The 23,153-nt window shown below is 37.6% G+C and overlaps 1 protein-coding gene and 1 long non-coding RNA gene across 2 annotated transcripts in view; both read right to left on the reverse strand.

The window, feature by feature from the left end:
- Positions 1 to 23,153, reverse strand: part of LOC116788441 (translation initiation factor IF-2-like) — a 243,833-nt gene that overhangs the window by 109,046 nt on the left and 111,634 nt on the right. The gene's annotated exons all lie outside the window — the stretch shown is intronic.
- Positions 308 to 22,597, reverse strand: LOC116788178. Its single transcript, XR_004357563.1, has 2 exons — positions 22,432 to 22,597; positions 308 to 2,666 (listed from the first exon to the last, which is right to left on the reverse strand). It is a non-coding gene; the product is annotated as an uncharacterized LOC116788178 (long non-coding RNA).

Consider the following 23,153-nt stretch of genomic DNA (forward strand, 5'->3'; position numbering starts at 1 on the left):
TTAAGGACTAGCAACAGTTTTCAAAGGGCTTTTTTTATTTCTTCATGTTCAAAAATATTGTTTATTTTGATTCCCTATATGACTAATATGGGTTCTTCATGGACCATAGTTTCATTACACACTACACAGACATTAAATACCAAAAAAATTATCCGGGACACCCTGGAGGCACAGTTGTAACACAAATAATGTACCTTCCCTTTTTCTAATTGTTTACAATTATCATATGTCCATTCAGCAACACATTTTCACCACAAAAGAGAAGATACATCTACCTTTTTTGCTTGTCTTTTCTCACTGTCTCTTTTTTTTTTAATAGTTTAGGTCTTAAATTGATAGGCACTAGTAAACAACACCTTGACTTTAAGCTGGTAGTTTCTTGTTCACCATTTCCAGCTCACTTTTCTGAAGTTTTTAGTGCTGGGATTTTTTTTTGCCATTACATCGGTCAACACCGCTTTACAGAAAAATTACTCAAATACCACATATACGAGCAAATTTAGTTATCAGCTGCCCATTTCAAGAACTGGAGCTTTTGTTAATGATATCTCACATGAAATCTTAAGGAGTTCAGAATATTGTCAATTATTTTCTCCTTCACTCAGAAGTATAATTTCAATTCTCTTTCAAATACTAAGGCCAAAAAAATTGTCGCTACTGGTTTTAGTTTGGCTTTTTCCTTTAGACATCTGAGTCTATTTCTAGTTACAGAAAATATGCTATAATACTTTAGAGAAAATGAAATTTAATGTTATATAGTCCAATAATTTCAGTCCAATAATGCTATCTCATAGTTTTAAAAATCTACACACCTCAACATTAAAAATGTCAAGAGCAGTATCATCTGACTTATAATGTGCTTTGCTGCACAGAAGACAACTATAGGTACACTGTCAGAAACTGCTTATTTTACTCTGGTTTCCAAAAGAAAGTATTTTGAAATCATAATGTCTGTCTTTCCATCTTGAGATCAAAACTTCTCCTACTCAATTTTTTGTTCCATCTTACCAATTCAAAGGCAGAATATATTCTCAAAAATAATGTTCTCACAAGTGTTCATGAAAATTCTATTAATAAGATGGAAGAGGATCAAATTAATGTGTTCACATGGAAAAAAACTAATATAACTCTTTGATGTTACATACAACTGTTTGGCTGCAGCTATCTGGTCAAGTAGCATGAACTCAGTTGCCAGACATTTAACATGTACATAGCTCAATATTAACTACCATATGTGCTCCCTCTTGCCAACAAATATTGACATTATAGCAGTAAGGATGGAAAATATTCAGATCGATAAAAAGAAGTCGTCATCAGTTGTACTGGTCTTGGAACAAACTTGTTCAGTGCTTACTCCTATACTTTTAAAAAAACCCAAACAACTAATATTTAACTTCCTCTTTCAGAACTGCAGATTTAATATACTATAAAAAAGTAAAAAGTCATTTGCTGATACCTTGATATTTTTATGTTGCAGCCAACTGAGAGTTTGCTGATAGAGCTGAAAGTGTCAGTTACTCTGTAATGGCATAAAGTAATAAATGTAATACATTATATTGAATGCAGAAGGTGATGGATAATTATTTGCCTTCATGTTGTGTAAGTTTCCAAATCAGTGATTTTGAGCTAGATACATAAGTGATTCTGCATTCACACTCAGGTACCATGAAATCCGTGTAGCCCTCAAAGTTCAGAGGGTTTCAGATTTTCTATACTGTTATTTATTTTGTTTGAAAGTTCTTTTGTAGCTAGGGGAAATATGTAAGTTCTACCCTTTCTAAAAATACTAGTACACACCTGCTTCCTGAACACCTTTGAATTACCTAGTTCGTCAAACTGGTTGCTGCAGTTCTCACTCAAAAATAAACTCTCCATTATTTGTCAGTAATCAAAGTCAATTTATTTCACTGAGGGATGTACAAAGAAAGATCTGATTTTAGACATCTTATCCTAGTAAAATGATCTTAGAAAAAAGGAGATAAGTAGGAAAACAACTACATAAGCTTCACTGCAGATAAGGGTTACAGCAACATATCTGTCAACAAATAGCTTGTGTAGCCTCTTTGCTACACAAGCTATTTTCCTATAGCAATGAAGTTGGTGTTTTCAGCCATTCATGTGTCTGAGGAGTACTTGTCTTCTATTTTCTCTCAATAAGTCTGCACTGACATTGCCTGTGCAATGTCTGAAAAGAAAGCCAAAATTAGGGAAAACTAATTACTGTTAATAGAGACAATGAAAATTCAGTTCAACTGAACACAAAAAGATGTTGAATTTTAACTTTTCCTTAGTATCCAACAAAAAAAAAGACTCTTTGTACAGTCGGGAAATAAACTGTGATCTTAATTATTTCCAATACATCACTGAGGTTGGTCATCATATACTCTTATTTCCCTGCTCTGAACAGGGTCCGTTACAGCTGGCTCCTCAGAACCATGGCCAGAAAAGTTGGTCAAGCTTGATATCACCTTTGTAAATCTAAGTCAGCTACTCCAAATAACCTTCCTGCCTTTTTGTTTGGAATTGGTTTCCACAATTATTTGCTCCATCACCTTCTCCTGGATCCAGGTGAGGCTGCCCACCGATCTCCAGAAAAGGAGAATGACCGAAACCAAGTCCGCCATCTTCTCTTTTGCTCCTTTGGCCTCTCCAGTACATCAACATATCTAGAAATGGAAGTAAGAATCAAAATCGTAGGACTAGAAGAATGTTTCAAACTTTAACCTAGCTTTTTATCCTCTGCAATTAGAAGTCATGTGAGAACACTGTTCAGCAAGGACCAGTCTATTCTGCCTCAGATGACCATCAAAAAACTTAGGGAGTTCGTGCATAATTTTAATAGTGCTTCCCTTTAGTCTTTAACATTAATATCAAAAACTATGAATACCAAAGATTACAGAAACAGTACATTTAAAGAATAACAGTGGAAACTATCATTAGTAAGAAACTCCGTTCTCCTACTCTAACATTTCTCTAAAAGTTTCAAAGTAAAAGCAGACTGTGAAAGTCATTTCAAAACAAGACCTTTTCTACCAGAACAAACAAAACAAGCCTGAAACAACCTGTGACAGATACTTTCCCAGAGTCAAAAATCACATTTGAACTTCGTATGGAAAATTCAGTTTAGAGTCTGCAATCCCTCACTTACTTGAGTGAGCTCTTAAGTCAGTGAAATGAAATCTTCTGCTTCCATATGTATCAGGCAGAGTCATCTCTTATCTCTGCAAACCACAACTCACTCTGAAATTCATTAAGCTTTAATTAACTGGCATTCCATAAAAATACTTATGATTTTCAATATATTTCCAGATCAGACCACATTAAGCTAACCTGGTGTGGTCAAATGAGCTCTTCTGTAAAATATTTCCACACACTGCAGCACTCTACTTCATATTGGTTAACACTGATAAAGATAGCCAAATACAAGCCCAAACTACTGCTGCCAGTTAATTAAGAGCCTCAATTAAAAGTGAAACATGTATGATATTTTGACCCTTACTATCAAACTTCCCTTCCCTCCCCCATCAAAAAAAAAGCACTAGTAAAGTAAAAATGAAACAAAAACCAAACAAGAGGGCGGACTGGAACGTTTTGTAATTCCGTTTTATATCCTGCTGATTCCAGCTAGCTGATTGCTATTTTTTGAGTGGGCAGCTGACAGTTCCCTAGCAACAGATTAATTGATTGCAGCTTTAAATCCACCTCCTTCAACCCTATTCTATTCCTCACTTATGAGTGCATACACACATATCTGCCAGGTATAAGCCAACAGATAGAAATCTAAAGAACAAAGGGAGAAGGATCTGATAGAAATGTATTCTAGAAAGGTTTTAAATTTCAGAAACAATGTACTGCAATAATGAGATTAAAAATTTATTATGTTTATTTCAGTATACTTTCAGTCATGTTGTTTTGTGCTGTTCTTTAATATAGGATTCAATAAATCTTTTCATTCACTATCATATTAATTAAAATGTATTCATTCCAAATTTATATATAAAATTTTACCCACCTGGTAGAGTGGAAAACTATAATGGGAAAAGAGAGTCAAAGGTAGAAGTATGAATGTAGTAAAGTAGGTGCAAGAGTTAATCTTCACTCATATAACAGTAATTTCTGTGCTAATAACCTATTATTGTGAAAGAATAGAGGATTTTTGTTCCATTTGTTTTAGAACTAGCTAGCTTTTATATATGTATTATCAACAGAAAATATTTTCAGTACAAAAATAGGAGAAAAAAGGTCTCAGGTAGGTTTCCAGGCCCTAAGTTTGGTGATGCAGGCTCAAAACCCCTGCTGAGCTCAAATTCATAAACTCTCTAGGTGCTGCCAGTTTCTGACTTAAACGCTTGAAACATCTGGGAGGAACAAGCATCAGGTTGATGTTTTAAGTAAATTGTAAGATCTTGGGGTCTTATTAAAGAAGGAGAGTGAGGGTAAACTGAAAGCAAGAAAGAATGACTTCAGGATTACTAGGGAAAAAGAAAGAGCTCTAAGGAAAGCTTTGTGGATTGCTTCTCTTCTGCTGGAAGCACTGAGTGTCTGCAGCTATAGGACTGGGAAATTGTGATTTCTCCTGTTGAGAGAAAATGGAATGAATTGTCATTTTACTAATCTCAAATAAGTGAGATCAACACATGACATTCTTTAAACATGGTCATTTTTAATCTGAATACAGGGCACTCTACTCCTCCTTTCTCCTTCTAGTACTAGAGACACCTTCTTTTCTCATGTTGTTATTGGAAACACGCAAATCCTCATCTTCCACAAGAATGCCAGAGCCATCAAGGTATCCTTGTTTGGGTAGAATCAGGAAATCTTTATCTTTCCATTTGAAGCTGGTCAAAGTTTTTTAGCCTGCAACAAAGCTCAGCCCAAGCCAGCGAGAATGGGTATGACTTTCTGCTTAAAGGTTCCATATTAACGAACAGAAATAGGAGAGGGGAGTTCTGTTTTCTTCCAGTTACTTCAAAATGTCACTGAAAAAATTTTCATGTAAAATGTATAAGTAGGCCTGGGAACATGGAAATCAGCTCTCTGCACTTATATCCATAGCTACTAGACTCCAAGTCAGGCACTACATACTAAATGTCTGCTTCCCTAAACATCTACATCGCCAGTTACTACATTTCTCTCTGAAACACTAAGCTATCTGCAGAAAGCTTAGAATTCTTAACTCCACAGTGAAGAATCCATTTTGAAAATTTTGGCTTAGGGGAATCTATCATTTAAATGACTATTAGGTCTGTCCTTAAAATATTAAGTTCTAGGATAGACTGAGCTGCAGCTTTGTAAATTTAATTTGTAAAATACATAGTAATTTTTAGCAGTTTTAATTAACTGCAGAACTACTAGTGCAGGGCATTTACTCTGAAAGCAGTTTGGCTGTCATATGTGAAAAATACGTAACTTCAGACATTTTTCCGTGTGTGAAAAATATACAGAAAATGTGAACATGACAGCTTGAAAATGCTAAGCATTTGAAAATCATTCAGTAATGCTTCCATTCTGCTTTCAGGCACATTTTTGTAAATCTGTCTCCTACCTGCAACATCCTGTCCTATTCTTTCCCTTGTTATTGACTAAGTAGATAGCATTTTAAATAATGTCAATGTTATTCACTGAATGTGACCTAAAAATTACTTCGATACTCAATTCTCTTCTTTTTTTAAAAAAAGGGTATTTCCTAGGGGAAACTGCTAGCATGATCTTGGAAGTAAACCTTGGCAACATGAGTCATAACATTATTTTCAAATATTTATTTTAACATCTTGGCAGAGAATAGAATACTACCATCACATTGTAGCAAACAAACACATACCATGGATTAAAGATGTATGAAAATAGTAAATAAATGGTCAAGAATGTATTTGATGTACATTGCTAGAGTCTAATTTGAACATAAATATAAACATTATAACAGTAACTAAAAAAGAATCTATATATGTTGCCTAGCTTAATTTAAAATGCATAAGACGTGAACAAGGGAGAAAGAATAGCCATACATCACTTTCTATTTCACTCAGCAACAAGGAATGTTTATCTTTCAAACAATCCTTATCCTGAAAGGCATTCATTTGGTTTTAACACCAACATTGCACACAAACCAACTCATTTTTATCACTCTCAACTGTGTAAATTAAAAATGAAGAATAATTATTTTGAAGATATAGTAAGACATCCTGACAGTTATAGATGGACTTTCTAGAATATTATGTCTCCTGCATCTTTTTCGACAAAATTTGAGTCTCAGGTGAAATATTTATGTACTATAGTTTGGCATTTAGAAGTTTGAGATGTATTTTCCTGAAAAGTGTTATTTAGCCTTGCAAGGAAATGTGGAGCAGAATGGTTCCTGATAAGAACATTTCATACATGGAAAAAAGAGTTCCATGAATTTCTCCGAGCATGCACTACTTCTGATACTTACTTTTCCCAAAAATTACCTCTCAAATGCCAGGAATATTAACTTCAACTGGATTTTTTTAAACCATTTTTCAAAAAACACATTTTTTCATACAGAGCCAAGAAAAACCTGCACCTTTATCCACCACTACCCACCCCTGCTCCCTTAGGAGCATCCTTCCTCCTGGGTAAGTACCCTAATCACTGTACTATTATGCCAGTCATGAACCATTACATATTCTGTCTCCTTAGTCCGACAAATCCTGTAACTATTTCATGCAAAGTAGAAAATCACCAACAGAAGAAATTAGGCCTGATCCACACACAGATAGCCTCACTGGACAAAGTTTTAGAGTATTCTCTGTCTTTTGTAGCAGAAATTGTTAATTCTTGCTGATTTGAAATGCTTTCAAACCGGCCAGGTAACTTTTTCAATATTTTTAAACCAAGCTGCTGTGTGAACTTTCACTGATGCAATGATATTTGACTGATTATTGTCGTGTTCTGTTTCCATTTTTGTTAGAACTTTAAGCCAAATAGTCCATCTGCCATTCTCTCTCACTTGTCATTTTATAAGTTATAAAAATAAAGTATATTTTAAAATTCTAGATCATCAGTTTTATTTTCTCACATAAGCACTGAACATAAGAACTGAAATGCTTTTACAGAATATTTTATTAAAAAAAACTAACCCTCTTCAACTGTGTCTGAGATCTGCATCTGGACTGTGTTTCAGGTCTTACTGAATGCCTGCTAAAAATAATGGCCAAGGAGGAGAAGTGCACTGGGCTTAAACATAAATGGATGTTTCACAAAATCACCTCTTGCAATACTCAAATAGTACAGGGGATTTAGTCACATGTCTTCCATTGGAATCAACATGCGTATTGTGTGTAGGAGAGAAAGAGATTCAGAAACAGAAAAAAAAGGTCAAGCTTTTCTTTATATGGTGTTCTGTTTGCATTCTTCTTGCTTTAAAAAAAAGCAGAATACATTCAACAGACTTGTGAACACCTCCTCGAGCACAATCAACATGAGCTGAGAGGGACTCACTTTACTTCATGAATACATTTACATTACATCTTGTGAAATTACTGAGCAGCTGTTAGAGAAAAAAGAAAACCTGATCAGTATTCTTTCAGAGGGACTTACTGAGGACCAATCATCAAATACACAAGGTAAATAGAAATGGCACTCTTGAATAGGTGATAAGCACTCAAGTACAGACAAAAGTGAGACACTGTGACCTTACATTCAGCATGAGCAGTAAATTAACATATCTGTGCAGTGTACTAGGAAATTAAGAGGACAATAAGGACAAAGTAGATTTAAGACCAGCCCTGGGCTACACAAATCTGAAATACCTAATCTAGTCTAATTACAGTCTATTTTACATCCCAAATCCCAAACCTTGGCCACCTAATCTTTTCACCAGCAACCAGCAGTTCACAGTAAGGTTTACAGACTTGACCTATACGATTAAGCAGGGTGTATGACATGCTCTAGTCATGAAGCAGGGTTATCTGAAGATGGACAAGTGACTCAGAAAATGGGCTCAATTAGTTTGCCTTTGTCCATTATGCAGCATTCTTTTTTTTTTTCTCAGCAGAAGTCACTCCCTTATGACCTGTAAGAGAATCTTCTTAGGCATGTCAAAGAACAAAATGAAAAAGAAAGTTATTCAGGTAAACAAATCTTGTGCTCCAGCTGTGCTTCCCTGCTAGGAGGACAAATCAGCAGCAGTCTGTTACATGAGTGCTGTACCTGAGAAGGCTTTCAGAAACCTATTGAAACACTACCACTAATGCAACGAAACATTTGAGATGATCTTTCTTGTCTCACAAGAAGTTTAGCATCCCCCAGAATTGTAGACATTTCTTTCAGAGATCTTTAGCTACTACTTTCGTGATAGTCTGGATCAGACTACTAGTGTATTTGATATGCATTTCCAGAATTGAAAACGGAAAAAGATAGGAAAATGCTATATTTTTGCTTGCTCAGGAGTGTTCCTTTATTCCTTAGAGGACACCAGGAAAGAAACTTGTTTTGAAAAGGGAATATAAATTAGTAGACTCAGTAGCCCTTCACCTGTTCCCCTGGAAATACACACACAAGGCTTATTTTTAGTTCAGGAAAGGACATTAAGATCATCTGCAGTAAACGCAATGAAATCTTGAAATCATATAAAACATAGCTGTAGATTTCATCAAAATCTTACAAAAATATGTCAGTAACATCTGTTATTGTTAGCATCCACAGAATCATAAAATATATTGAGTTGGAAGGGACCCACAAGGATCATTGAGTCCAACTCCTGACCCTGCACAGGATCACCCCTAAAAGTCACACCATGTGTCTGAGAGCATCGTCCAAATGCTTCTTCAACTCTGTCAGTGCTTGGTGCCCAACCACCCTCTGGGTAGAGAACCTTTTTCTAGTATTCATCCTAAGCCTCCCTTGACACAACTTCAGGCCATTCCCTCAGGTCCTGTCACTGGTCATCACAGAGAAGAGATCAGTGCTTGCCCCTCCTCTTCCCCTCATGAGGAAGTTGTAGGCTGCAATGAGGTCTCCCTTCAGTCTCCTCTTCTCCAGGCTGAACAGACTAAGTGACCTCAGCTGCTCCTCATACGGCTTCCCCTCAAGGCCCTCCTTTGGACACTCTCTAAGAGCTTAATGTCTTTCTTATATTGTGGTGCCCAAAACTGCACACAATATTCAAGGTGAGGCCACACCAGTGCAGAGAAGAGCAGAACAATCCTCTCCCTTGACCACCTGGTGATGCTTTGCCTGATGCCCCCAGGACACAATGGGCCCTCCTGGCTACCAAGGCAGTGCTGTCTCATGTTCAACTTGCCATTGACCAGATCCCCCAAGTTCCTTTCCATTGCACTGCTTTCCAGCCTCTCATTCCCCAGTCTGTACATACATTCAGGCTTACCCCATCCCAGGTGCAGAATTCGGCACTTTTCCTTATTGAACTTCATATGGTTGGTGATTGTCCAGTCCTGTAATCTGTCGAGGTCTCTCTGCAGGGCCTCTCTGACTTCAAGGGAGTCAGCAGCTCCTCCCAGTTTTGTATCATCTGCAAACTTGCTTAACATCCCTTCTAGTCCTGCATCCAAGTCATTTATGAAGGTGTTGAGGAGCACAAGGCCTAAGATGGAGCCCTGTGGAACCCCACTAGCAACAGATCACCAGTCTGATGTCACCCCACTCACTATCACTGTCTGTGCTCAACTTCTGAGCCAATTGCTCACCCACCACAAGATGTGTTTATCCAGCTGTGTGTTGGACATTTTATCCAGTCTTTGAGAGACAGTATTGAAAGCTTTACTGAAATCTAAAAAGATTACATCAACTGGCTTCCCTTAATCAGCTACGTGGGTTACCTTGTCATAAAAGGAAATCAGGTTTGTTAAGCAGGACTTTCCCCTCGTGAAGCCGTGCTGGCTGTGACTAATGACAGTGTTGTCCTTCTGGTATTTTTCAATAGCTCTCAGAATAACCTTCTCCCTAACTTTACCAAGCAGTGAAGTGAGACTGATAGGCCTGTAGTTTCTGGGGTTCTGCTTCTTGATCTTCTTGAAAATTTGGACAACATTAACCAACTTCCAGTCAGCTGGGACGTCTCTGGATTCCCAAGACTCCTCAAAAATCATCAGGAGAGGTTTTGTGATGACATCAGCTAGCTCTTTAAGAATTCTTGGATGAATCCCATCAGGCCCCATAGATTTGTGGGGATCTAGCTTGAGCAGCAGATTCCACACAATTTCAGGGTTGACTGGGAGTTCATCATTCTCTCAGTCTTGGTCCTTCAGCTCAGGGCACTGAGATCCCCTTGGTCCATCATCTATGTTGAAGACAGAAGCAGAGAAAGCATTAAACATCTCTACCTTGTCTCAGTCCCTGTTTGTGAGGGGACCACCATCATCCTGTAATGAGCTGATGACACTTCTTTGTTGCCTATTGTCATTAATATATTTGAAAAAAACTCTTTTTATTTCCCCCCACATTTCTGGCAGCTTCAACTCCAACTGAGCTTTGGCTGCATGAATTTTCTCCCTGCAGCGGCAAGTAGCACCTCTGTACTCTTCCCATGTCACTTGACCTTGCTTCCACCCTTCTTTTTTGCCTTATTTCCAAGAGAAGATCCCTGCTCAGCCAAGCTGGCCTTCCACCTGATTGACTTCCAGCATTTGAGAATTGCCTGCTCCTGTGCCCTTAGGGGCTGATGTTTGAAAAATGACCAGCGCTGATGGACCCCAGCACCTGCAAAAACATTTTACTTACTTACTAATTCCCTGAGTAGCCAGAAGTCTGCTTTCCCTCTGTCCAGAGTTGAAGTTTTGTTGGCACTTTTCCTCCTGTCAACATAGATTTTAAACTCAATCACTTCATGGTCACTGTGACCAAGACAGCCACAAATTTCCACTTCACTCATGAGATCCACTCTGTTGACAAGCAACAGATCAAGGAGAGCTTCTTTCCAAGTTGGCTCCCTTAGGACCTGTTCCATAAAGTTGTCATCCAGGTTTTTTAGGTATCTTCTGGCCCAGATTGTGCCAGCTGTGTGATACTCCCAGTTAATTTCTGGCAAATTGAAGTCCCCCGTAAGGACAAGGGTAGTTGACTTGGAAGTGTCCCTTAGTTCCTCAAAGAATAATTCACTGGTGTCATCGTCCTGGCTGGGAGGTCTATAGCAGACTCCCACAATGACATCCACACTATTTGTTTGCCCCTTGGTTCTCACCCAGAGGCTCTTGACTGTGGCGTTGCTTACTGTGAGCTCCATACATTCTAACCCTTCTATTACATACAGTGCCACCCCTCCGCCTCTTCTGCCCTGCTTATCCCTCCTGAAGAGCCTGTAACCATCCAATAGAGCACTCCAGCCACCAGGTTTCACTTACGCAAATGATGTCAAATCTCTGGGACTGGGCTAAAGCTTCGAGCTCCTCTTGTTTGTTCCTCACGCTGTGTGCATTGATGCTTCTTTCCTCAAGTTTTGGTGCACCATCCCATCACTCTACACTGGCAAGCTTGGTTTTGTCCCTTTCCCCCTTCCATTGTTTAGCAGTATGATATAAAATTATAAATAGTTACCCAACATTTATGCATTATGCATTTTCAGGCATAAAGAATTCCATATTTCCATAAAGAAATTTAGTATGAGGGGAAAAAAACAGTGGGCCTTTCTTTAGATCTCTTTATGTTTTAGACATATATGCACTGCATGATCAGTTCTGCAGATTATGCAGATGTAAAGGGTGTCTGAGAGGCTTAGGATGTGTCACACTTATGGCCCTTGTGCTACACCATACATTCTTACAAATTTGTCAAGGGACATTTAAACTAGTGGGAACGCTAAGTCCCTCTCTGACAAAACTATATTAAGAATCAGCAAGAAATTACCTCATTTGTGGTTTATTAGGAATGTTTTTTAAGTCTATTTGTATAATTTAGAGACTTCATGCTGTGCATATTAAGCTAAGATAGAAAGTGAGTAGGAGGTCAAAAAAGGTAATGGAAAGGAAATACTTCCACAGTGATGAGAGTTTGTCGAAGTCTTTAGTCAGATATCAGCACAGGCTAATGAGGACAACTCCGTTTACTTTAATGGACCTATACAAGTTCACAGAAGTGAACTTCTGTCCTCATGTTACTATTTTTGCTCTGTAATAATGTGCTTCTACATGTCTTTTGTTTGTTCATACTGTTATTTTTTCATATATTTTTAAGAATAAGGAATGAATGCACAACAGCCTTGATGTTTTTGCTTGGGGTACAGGTGCCTTATTTAATGTATACTAACGGGCGATATTTGTTTCAATTTGCATGGACTGCAAAGGAAAAAAGTATTAGAGATTATGCAAGGATTTACTTTACTAAAGCTCTAGATAAGAATACTGTGCTATAGCAACAACCAGAGATCTCCCAAACACTTTCTCCTTCACAGTTTACTGTAAGTATCGAAGTTGTGAATATTACAGCTTCTCTCTAGAACTGAAAGCCAGAAGATACCAATTCTTTTCATTTCCTTTCCTTCCAATTATAGTTGAGTTTACACTATGATTAAATGTATTTGCCTAGGGGCAGATTTCATCCACTCACCCGTTAGTACATAGTGTATGCAGTTCATGTAATTCAAGGTCTTCTACAAAGACCCATGAACATATTATGAAAATTATGCTGATGCCAAGTGCAGGAGTATTACTGGTATTTACTTTCATTCTCAACTTATGCTGTAATAATACAATTTAATACCTTTAATAACAGTATCGTTTTAGTGATAATGGTCAACAGACAGAAATCAGACAAAGTTTACAGAGGAAGGAAGTTTATTCTGCTGGGTTAACTATGTCAGCTGGAGAAACAAAATCAAGTCAGCTTTTGAGCATTCCAGCTCCTCTTCTGGTCTGCTTAAAACATATCACATTTCAAGCATACTGCTTCAGAATCTCATTAACTGTTGGAGTAAGCCAGCAGTCTCTTTCTTCTGGGTCTAGGAGCTAGTCCTCATATTTCACATAAATCTCAAAGTGAGAACTGAATATCAGAATTTCTATTTTCCATTAGTGAACCTCTTCAGAAAGGTACAAAAATGGGGAGGAAAAGAATTTCAACCATTTTTCCTCTGCTTTAATTTTGTTCACTCACAACTCGTCACGCTTCACTGCTGTAATAAAAGGGCAAACAGAAGTGCCACTACATGCACACATACACCTACAGACATTTTCATCATTTACTGTGACCATGTACATTGCTCTCAGGCTAAATGATAACCAGGATGTCCCTTGTCTTCACAATATAAGGGATATAATGAAAGAGCTTTTAGGATAATGAACTGTCCTGGACCAGAAAATATGGTTCATTCTTTTAGATGCATTACCTTCCACACCAGTATCTAATGAACAAAATTGTTTGAATGGATGAAAGTCAAATTGCAAGGATAAGAGGTTTTTTTATGTGTATACCTGGCAAAGAAATACTCCATTATGGATTTTTAATCAGTCTATGATCATATGACTATAATGCATCCCTGGAATAGTATTCTAGGGATGTATTATCGTTCAAATGTTCCATCCAAAATGTTGAGTGAATAGCTTATTAACCTTTTTTTTTATCCCCCACTGGTAAATTTCTCTTTGTCTAACTGGAAATAAATAGGTAGCGTAGAACTCTCAATAACCGATTTGATTTCTAAACCCTTTATCATATAATCTGTAATAAATCATTTCTTGTGATGGAGAGCGCATCATTTCTTTTCCATTAACCTACTCAAAAATGCAAATGCACCATTACTTCAGTCACATTCTCTTTGCAATCAAACACTGAACCTGAAAGTTTGTAACTTTCTTCAGAGTTAGAAAAGTATCAGGGGCTGCCTAAAATTTGTGAGCTCAAAGTTATAGTAACCAAGAAATATACATCTTTGTTAACAAAATACAAATATGTATAAAATTATTTTGTTCACAGAGAAAACCGTATATAAATTAAAAGATGCATTGCAATATTTACCTGATTAAAAGCTTTGATGTTGTTCAGACATGTTCAACAAAGTCTGCGTGCAGGGTTCAACTCTACCTCAAATACACCACACATTAGAAAAATCCAGTCTGCTACTTTGACCTATAGTTCCCTCTAAAACATCAGCATCACTATCAATAATATCAAATCGTCCTTTGTCCACATAAAAGCATACCACTGGAAGTTTCTTTCTGAGAACTTTGAAAGGCTATAGCTACCTGAACTGCCACCTCCCTTGCTAGAAAAGCAACAGTATATTTGGTGTGTGACCTCTACTACCAAACTGCATGTTGCTGAAATTTTCTCAGTTGGCAAAAGAACAAAAGACTGTTCCCACTTGAGCTTCAGCAATTAAGTCTTTTCTGTCATATCTGACATGTAAAGTCCAGAAAAAACATTATTGGAAACATAAATAACAATAAACACACAAACAAACAAAAGAAGCAAAGTTTCCAGAATAAACATACCTCAAATTAGTTTCAAAACTAAATTATGGCCTATAATTTATAATTTTCTTTGCTTAGAATTTTTTCCTCAAGTGTACTTGTTCAGCAAACAGTCATATAATTTACATGTATCCAATGGATCTGAGAAACAGCATTTTAATGTTTCTATATGGAGGACCAGACAAGTATTGCTATGAACCAATTTTTTCCATTTGGCTATTAATAGATAAAACTAGTTCTCCATGCACATCTCACCTTGCAGTTATTCCTCAAGAAAATCTGGTGATACCGAACTCTAAAACTGTGACATTCAAAGTGTGTAAATCAATCATATAAGTTCAAAGTATCTTCAGAAAGTTAAAAAAAAAAAAGCTGTAAGGTTATCGAATAATTATGTTTGCTATTTCACTCTTAGTAATAACACTTCCATTTAGAAAGAAATTTGGAATTGGCTTTAAGGGTGTTTTTTCCATCTACTTTTTCCTAAGGGAAAGTAACTGGTTTTTGTTGAAAAAAAAAAAAATCACAGTTGAAAATTTACTATTAAGAACTACATGTAAAACAGAAATATGTCCTTTGCCAATTTCCAACCAAAACTCCCTGGACAGCGCCATGCTGTCTTCTTTACTGAGCCAGCCCCTGCCCCTCTCTTAACCCCATTGGTCATTTGTTCTCCTGTTTCCCCCGTTGGCTAGTGTCGTAGTTTGAGAGCCCCAAAATCCAATTCCCGAGTCCAAGCCCCCCTCCCACATCTCAACCCAGTGTGAGATGGCTTTTCCAGACACAAGACTCAATATGGGGGGAAAGGCAATTATATTACAATCACTGTACAAATAAATATTGCAATACATCATATACATAATCTTAACTATCTCTCATAATAAATCAGCATTTACAATGGATCAGATCTCTTCTCCGTCCAATAAAATCTAGAAGAGAAAAAAAAAGATCCTTTCCACTTTCAGAGCAGCAGCCTCTCTTCTTCCATGCAGCAGCTGTAGCTGGACTCTTGTAGATGAATCTCCTTCCATTACACACAAGGGGGTCTCCTCTCCCCCCCCTCTCTTCCGTGGACTGCAATATCAGGGACAAGCTCACGTCACAACGTCATACCACGAAGTGCAGGGCATCTTCGTGATGGTCCCTTTCCTCAGGGATTCACCCCTGAGTCAGAACATATCGGGCAGCTTTCAGCTGAAAAGTCTTTACCTCAAGAGTTCAGAGCTCCTGTGCTCTGTCTCAGCTGCTAGCTTAGCAGCAACAGTGGGGGGGACAAGGCCCTCCTCCGCATTCCTTCTGGCCGTCCTGGTCCAGCTTTCCAGGACGCCTGAGCTTTTCAGCTCCTCTCTCTTCTGGTGCATGCTGCACTCCAAGACTCCTCTCAAACCAGAGTCCATCTCACTCCTCCTAGGAGGGGTCTCAAAGGGATTTTTGGGAGTTTGGTTCAGTTCTTACCCCAACTCTCTCTATAGAGTTTAGTCTTCGCTCTCTCTCTCTCTCTCTCTCTCCATTAGAGATCTCTGTGTCTTCCCTCCTGGGCTGCAATGCCTGTTTGCTACTCCTTATCTCCTTCTGGCTCTTTGCCACTGTTCTCTGTCCACTGCAGCTCTGCCACCGCTCTCAGTGTCTCCTGCTGCTGCTCACAGGGGAGAAATTCCTCCCAGCTCTTGGCTACAGATACCTGGCTCAGTCTAACACCGTTCCAGGTTCCTGCAGCTTGTGGCTTTCACAACATGGCCACTCTCCTCTTCAACCACAACTGCTACCTTCTTTTCTGGTCTGGGTGATATGTTTAAATTTTACAGGAGCGCTGATTGGGTCAACCCCAAGGGACGCCACCCCTTCTGGGGGTTACCATTTTTTTTTAACTCCAGAGGGAAAACATCTTTTTTTCCCCACCACAGCTAGCCAAGTCCCCAAACCACTCCCTTCCCCCCAAACCTGTACTCAATCACAACCCCTTTCCTAAGCCCTCACCCGAAACCCTTAAAAACCCTCTGCCGATTTGAATAAACCGCTTTTTCACTACCGAACCTCGGAGCGTGCATAGCGTGGTCTCTGCCACCAGCACCGAGGCTTGCGCTATCCGCCCCACCTCCAGAGGCTAGGAGTGAGAGAGCCAGTTCTCTCCTCTCAACCTCTGTTAGTAAAGAATTTCTTTCTAATATCCCACCTAAATCTCCCTTGGCACAGCTTAAGACCATGCCCTCTTGTCCTACTGCTGGTTGCCTGGGAGAAGAGACCAACCCCCACCTCGCTCCAATCTCCTTTCAGGTAGTTGTAGAGAGTGATGAGGTCTCCCCTGAGCCTCCTCTTCTCCAGGCCAAACAACCCCAGCTCCCTCAGCCTCTCCTTATGGGACCTGTGCTCCAGCCCATTCACCAGCCTCATTGCCCTTTGGACACTCTCCAGCATCTCAGTGTCCTTCCTAAACTGAGGGGCCCAGAACTGGACACAGTACTGCAGGTGTGGCCTAACTAGTGCCAAATACAGGGGCAGAATCACTTCCCTGGTCCTGTTGGCCACGCTGTTCCTGATCCAGGCCAGGATGCCATTGGCCTTCTTGGCCACCTGGGCACACTGCTGGCTCATGTTCAGCTTCCTGTTGATTAGAACGCCCAGGTCCCTTTCTGTCTGGTCACTCTCCAGCCACTCTGCCCCCAGCCTGTAGCGCTGCAGGGGGTTGTTGTGGCCAAAGTGCAGGACCTGGCACTTGGTCTTATTAAATCTAGAATACCTATATTTTATATAGATATACATATTATCTATAATATCTATAAGAAAACTTTGCATAACATAATCCTCTAAAATTAAGAAAAAAAATATTTCTACTCTAAGAATATGTAACAAAAAAAACCAAAAACAAGCAAACAAACAAAAACCTCAACAAGCAAACAAGGAAAATAATACATGGTGGTGGAATAATACATGCACAGAACTGGATCTGGAACAATTAATTATATCTAGAGCTTCATAAGCAATTAATATGTGGGAAAACATTTTTATATTTGGCTTGCCCAACCCCTAAATGGCCAAATGGGAAGAAATAATAAAGAGATTACATAGATTTTAGTTGAAATTAGCTATGCATCTCTTTCTATGGAGAGTAAAAATATAACAATTCTGGAAAGGATCAGAAACATTGAGAAATAGGATGCAGCAGATAAAGATATTTTCTAATTTTGTGCTGCCTAGATTGTGAGTTTAGGCTACGTAGAGGGTTTTCACTACAGGAAGTTTTCTGTCAGATCATATCCAGGCAAGATCTAGGGATGGAACTTAATCAGTATGGAAGAGGGTTAGAAATGTAGGCTTTAAAGACCGCTTAAAAATGAAAAGGTGAATTTATTATTATGTTCCAAATCCTCATCACTTTCATGCAAGTAAATCTGGTTTAGCTTTGCTACCAGCAAATCTCTCTAAGTTTTGACACAATGCAAGATGGATTATGAATGGGGACAGTAGCCGTTATCAGCTTCAGAAGCTATTATCAGCTTTAGAAGCTGTAATTCTTATGGATTAAACAAGGGAGTAACCAACTTCATTAAACTGAGATTCATGTCTTCTACAAACTAGTAGGAATTAGGTAAACTGAGGGGGGTTAATGTTCTTACAGAACTTATTTATACTTTCAGAGAGAGGGTAGTATCCTAGAGAGCAAGCACCTCCCAAAGATGCAGAGTGTATGTGGACTAGGTTTGAGCCAGGTTACAAACTTTTGATTCAGCAGCAATTAAAGATCTAAAACTAAAACTCTGCTAGAAGCAAAATTTCTATCGTTTGTTTCCAGACTGGGTAGTACAGCATTTTGAAAAGAATTAAATGCTTCCCTTTTTTGCTCAAGTTCTGAATAGAGGGTGAAAATGCATTATATATCCTGACAGCAGTAAAGCCTGCATCTAAATGGCAAGGCATTTCCCACCCTGTAGTGCTCCTTGAATTGCTATCCTCCCTGGGTTAAAGACGGAGGTTTGTTGGTAGAGAGTATCACAGTTCAGACAGTCTCACTTCATCCCATTTCTCAGCAAATTCTTTCAAAGGAACTTCATAATAGCATCAACGGAAGTCTTTTAAATACTGTCAGAAAGTCATGGGTTTGTTGGAATATGAGCATCTGAAATAATCTGAAATAGTGCTTCTTAACTGTTTTGTTTTCCAGATAACAAAAATTCAGATGTGTCCAAAAAGCTACTATCCGAAAGCCAATATTCTGTATATTGTCTCTTTGGTTAAGCTAAAATAATTCTGAGAAAAACAGTCTGTGTTTTCTATTATACCATTTCTATTGGTATATTACACTAGTTAAAAAGATACGGTTGTTAGTGGGATTATATATTCTGTTACTTATACAGTGAAAGAGCCTGCTTTTTTTACCCTCTTTGCGCTTTGATCATTAAAGTAATGACTGCAATTAATTTCCACCCAGAAGGGAAATACTGCAAGTGCAACTTTTACAGGCTCTTTAGGTACAGCTTGCATATTCAATACAGTTAGCCATAGAGGGCATTCTATTAGCACTATGGCTTCTTCTGTGTCAAGTATTATTGGCATAATGTCTATCGAAAAAATTTAAAATTCCTGAAGAACTCCATAATGACAGTATAGGAGACTACCTTGAACTCCCTGCTCTCTCCTCACAGTATTTCATGATGCTCCATGTCAATCAAGTTCAGAGCTGGGTTAGTGGTGCCATATATTACCAACTCTAAAAAAGAGGTTCAAGGCAAACTGCTGTTTTGATTCTCTCAGCAGGGAACAACATTTTTAATAGGCGTGTACATCTGCTGCACATAGAATGAAAACATCCTTGGCTAGTTGCATTCATACCCATCTGTTGGGATGGCATGCTGCCTGCTAACAGGTGGGTCACATCATTGCCACATGGCACAAATACCAGGAGAGGGACAGCTTATTTGACCAGCCTGCTTGTCAGTAAAAGTGAGCAGAGCTTCTGCAGAACATCATTACAAATTCTAACAGCACCGCTTTGATAACAAATGCTATTCAAATTTGGTGGCTATTCGATACATTTTCATATTGGAGTACCTAATCAGCTTTCCACTAGTTCTTTCATACATGTAGCAGTCAGTCTTTTGGGGAAGATTGGCCTAACTGAAGTATGCTATGAGACATTTGCACTTTCCTGTTAGCACAAAACACTTGTAAAAACAGTAAATATTTTTTATGGTCATTCCATATCATCAGTCTCTACCTAGTGGTGAAGATACTAAATTGAACCTTCCAATCTGAAGCTTATTTACTGTCTTCTGACTCTGAAAACTTCTCTATCTTGACATTTACCAGATTACAGTTTTCCTTTCTGAACCTGCACATTTGCACTGGCTATATCTGCAGTGTTATTCAATTTCTGCTGAATATGAATAGTAATTAGCAAAAGTATTTATATAAAACAAGGTTACTGTGAATATTGTGTTACATTTTCAGAAAACAGTGTAATACCTTAGGTCCCTATCTCGATAATGAAATGTTCAGACCTACACTGAAAAGTGAAATGCAATGCTATGTGAGCAAACAACATAATGCAAACACAGAATCAATGTACAACCCATCAGGATGCTCAAATCTTCTCACTGGAATTTCTTGACTGAAGTTGTTTCTTGAGGGAACGTTTGTTTGGGTTTGGTTTCGTTTTTCACAACAACTCTCTTTCTGTTTAGAAACCAATAGATATCAAAACATGTAAACTCCTTTCTCAAGACAGACATTGAAAGTTGAACCACAATCCAGAACAGTGTTATATTAACAATGTTATTATACTGTATTTTAGATATCTAATCAAACTTAGCTGGCTCTTGCATCCAGATCTGTACATCCAGATTCCCAACAATGTAGAAGTTATGTCGTAGCACCTAGTATACCCTAGTAAACACAAGCCTAGGTAAAGAGGCATTACTCCAATAGAGAAGAGATAGTACAGTGGAACAGACAAAAAAAATTATCAAGAAACCACAGTGTCTTTTCAAGTGTAATATTATTTTTATCAGGAAGACTTTCTTCATTTTAGTCAGAACTATATGACAAAAAGTCAAACTTTTATTTAGAAACTGTAAATGAAAATTAAGATGGGATATTTTCAGACACTTTTCTCACAAGCACAGCTTTATTATTTTAAATTCTCTACTATCCACGTAACTTATTTTTTTTTAAATAGTGGCCTTATTTTTTTATTAACATCATGGTCTATTTGCAAACACATTTACCTCTACCACTGGACAGATAAGAAGCAATTAGGAACTCTTCCTAACTGCAGAAAATTTCACTGTGGCAAGAAATGCACTTCTCAGATGAGTATGGTGAGTTAAATAGATATTTAATCTAAAACACACACAGCAGAAATGTGTATTTTTATATTCTAGGAAGAATTGCAAAGATTTGATTTTAAGGACTTATTTGTCTCTCTTGTTAATAGCAAATAATTTTATAGGGGGTCCTATGAAAACACTTTGAAGTTTTTTTCAGAGCAAATTATGAAAGATAAAACATAAAGCCTTCCAGTAATTAAAAATAAAGTCAGCAATGACATCACTGATGCCAGTGCATATGAAAACTCAACAAAATATGTTTTCATAATACTGAAGTGATAGAAATGTATTGAAAATGAATTAATTGAAAAGCTTACTTCTGAGTTATTCCATTAGTTTAATAGGAAAGATATTTCTTCAGGCATCTGTGTTATGAAAGAGGTAGTAGTAACAGATTGTGAGTTACATGTGCAAAGTTAGTGAATACACTTGGATATCACAAGTAGATACCTATAAGGTAATACCGAAAAAAAGTTTGCTTGGAAATCAAGACAAGATCAAACCATAGCCAGCTGTAGAAAACTAAATGCACCAACGGAGGGAACTTTACTAAGGCTTTCATTCTTGATCATTTTTTACAGTGAAAGCAACATAGTTATGCAAGTTTTCAAATTCACCTGTATAATTTTAATTCTACTAAAAACTGAGAGTATTTTTGTTCCTAAAATTCATAAACCACAAAAGCGAAGATTTTGTGCAAGGATAGATATTTTAGGGTTTTTTAGTTTTGGTGTTTGTTTTTTTTTTACCAAAAACCATACAGCACAGATGCAAATATATCATTATAAGGTAGTCTAAGCCCATATAACTTTGATTGTATCTCCACATACATTTTAGAGGAAGGCTATCAGTATTCACATACAAAGTATGTGGTCACCATAATGCTGACCTATAAATTTTCATGGATAAGTACTATGACTTTCCAAGTGGTTGTTTTACTCAACTGTTTTACCTGTAGTGAAAAACAAAAAACTAAGGATGTTTTGCATCTCAATGCTATCTATTTCTTACCCAGTAAATAAATAGTTTCCTCAAAGAATCAAAATCTCACATGATAGTTTTGGAGGGGGAAAAAAATATATGTTTAGCCATGGACATGGAATCAATAAGAAACAGAAAAGTAACACAGCAATTTTAGTACATTATCGTAGTAAATTGGAGCACTCAGTTTCTGAAAGTCAATGAATGGACATGTTTCTGTAAGAAACAAAAAACAGAGCAGAATAGTGACAAAGAAAGGGTGTCACTTCCAGCCAACAAGCTAAGATGAGCAGAAGAAAAATAATTATTTATCATTGTACCTACTGTCCCTTTATTCTATAGCAACGCTTTGAAAATATGTATTAGAATTGGTCAAAAAAATCCCCAAACAATACAGAAAGAACAGCAATAAGAAGCAGTTGTTACAATATTGCTGGATTTCGCTTCAAAAAACTTTCTTCAGTTTGCTTTGTATAGAATATTTCCATTAAAAAGTAATTAACCAAGAAGCCTTGTTGCAACTGAAAAATCTTATACTATGAGGTACACCAACAGTCATCTCATCCAGTGAAATATTCTGTTAATTAATCTTAAAAATTCATAATTTCTAGCTCAGTTCATGAGGTCTTCCTAAATGGGATAGCTAGTAGTAATCAGTATGACCAAAAGTAGGGTGATTTAGTCAAGGTCAAAATTAAAAACTAAAGAAATTTTTCCTAATTTTGTCATAAGAAAGTTCTTCTTACCTGACCACTCTAGATAATGCAAGTGCCACTCCGATGTATGGTAATGTCCTTCTGGCTGTGCACATTCAGTAGCCACCATCAGGTACATTTTATTTCCTTCACAAAAGACTATTCAAATCACTGTTACCATTCTTGCTTCCATTCCAGACAACTTTCTTCCACTTGCTGTATAAGATATACTTCTTTTATTTGCAAGGCAGCCTACAGTGGTTTCACTGAGTCATGCTCACTTGGATCTATGCCAAATTACCTCTGAACATGCTTTTTATAATATAGACTGAAAATAAAGTAAGATTGAACTCAGAGGAGCACAAGCTAGCACTTCCAGTGAAATTAAGGATTAAAACCAATTTCATGGGGAGGAAAACAGTACCAATAAAAGGAGATTTCAAGTGTGACCAGGGAAAACAAATTCAGTTGCAGAATGAAACAACAGATTGAAAATAGACAGTGAAAATTCCCTATGTATATCAGAATTTACAGGTGGCGAGGTTTATCTCAGCCTGGATTAGAACTCCAGTATGGAGCACTGTGACACATCACTACTATGAACAAATTAGCTCAGAATAAGACAAATCAAATAGTGTTGTTAGATAATGGAAGAAACTGATTTCTGAGATGAGAATAAAAGATGTGTATTCATATAATTTTGTTAAGTGATTACTTACATATTGTAGGTGGATATAAGCACAGAAGAAGGAAAGGAATTATTTCAAGTAGCA

This window comes from Chiroxiphia lanceolata, chromosome 6 (genome assembly GCF_009829145.1).
Source record: "Chiroxiphia lanceolata isolate bChiLan1 chromosome 6, bChiLan1.pri, whole genome shotgun sequence".
NCBI classification, from domain to species: Eukaryota; Metazoa; Chordata; class Aves; order Passeriformes; family Pipridae; genus Chiroxiphia; species Chiroxiphia lanceolata.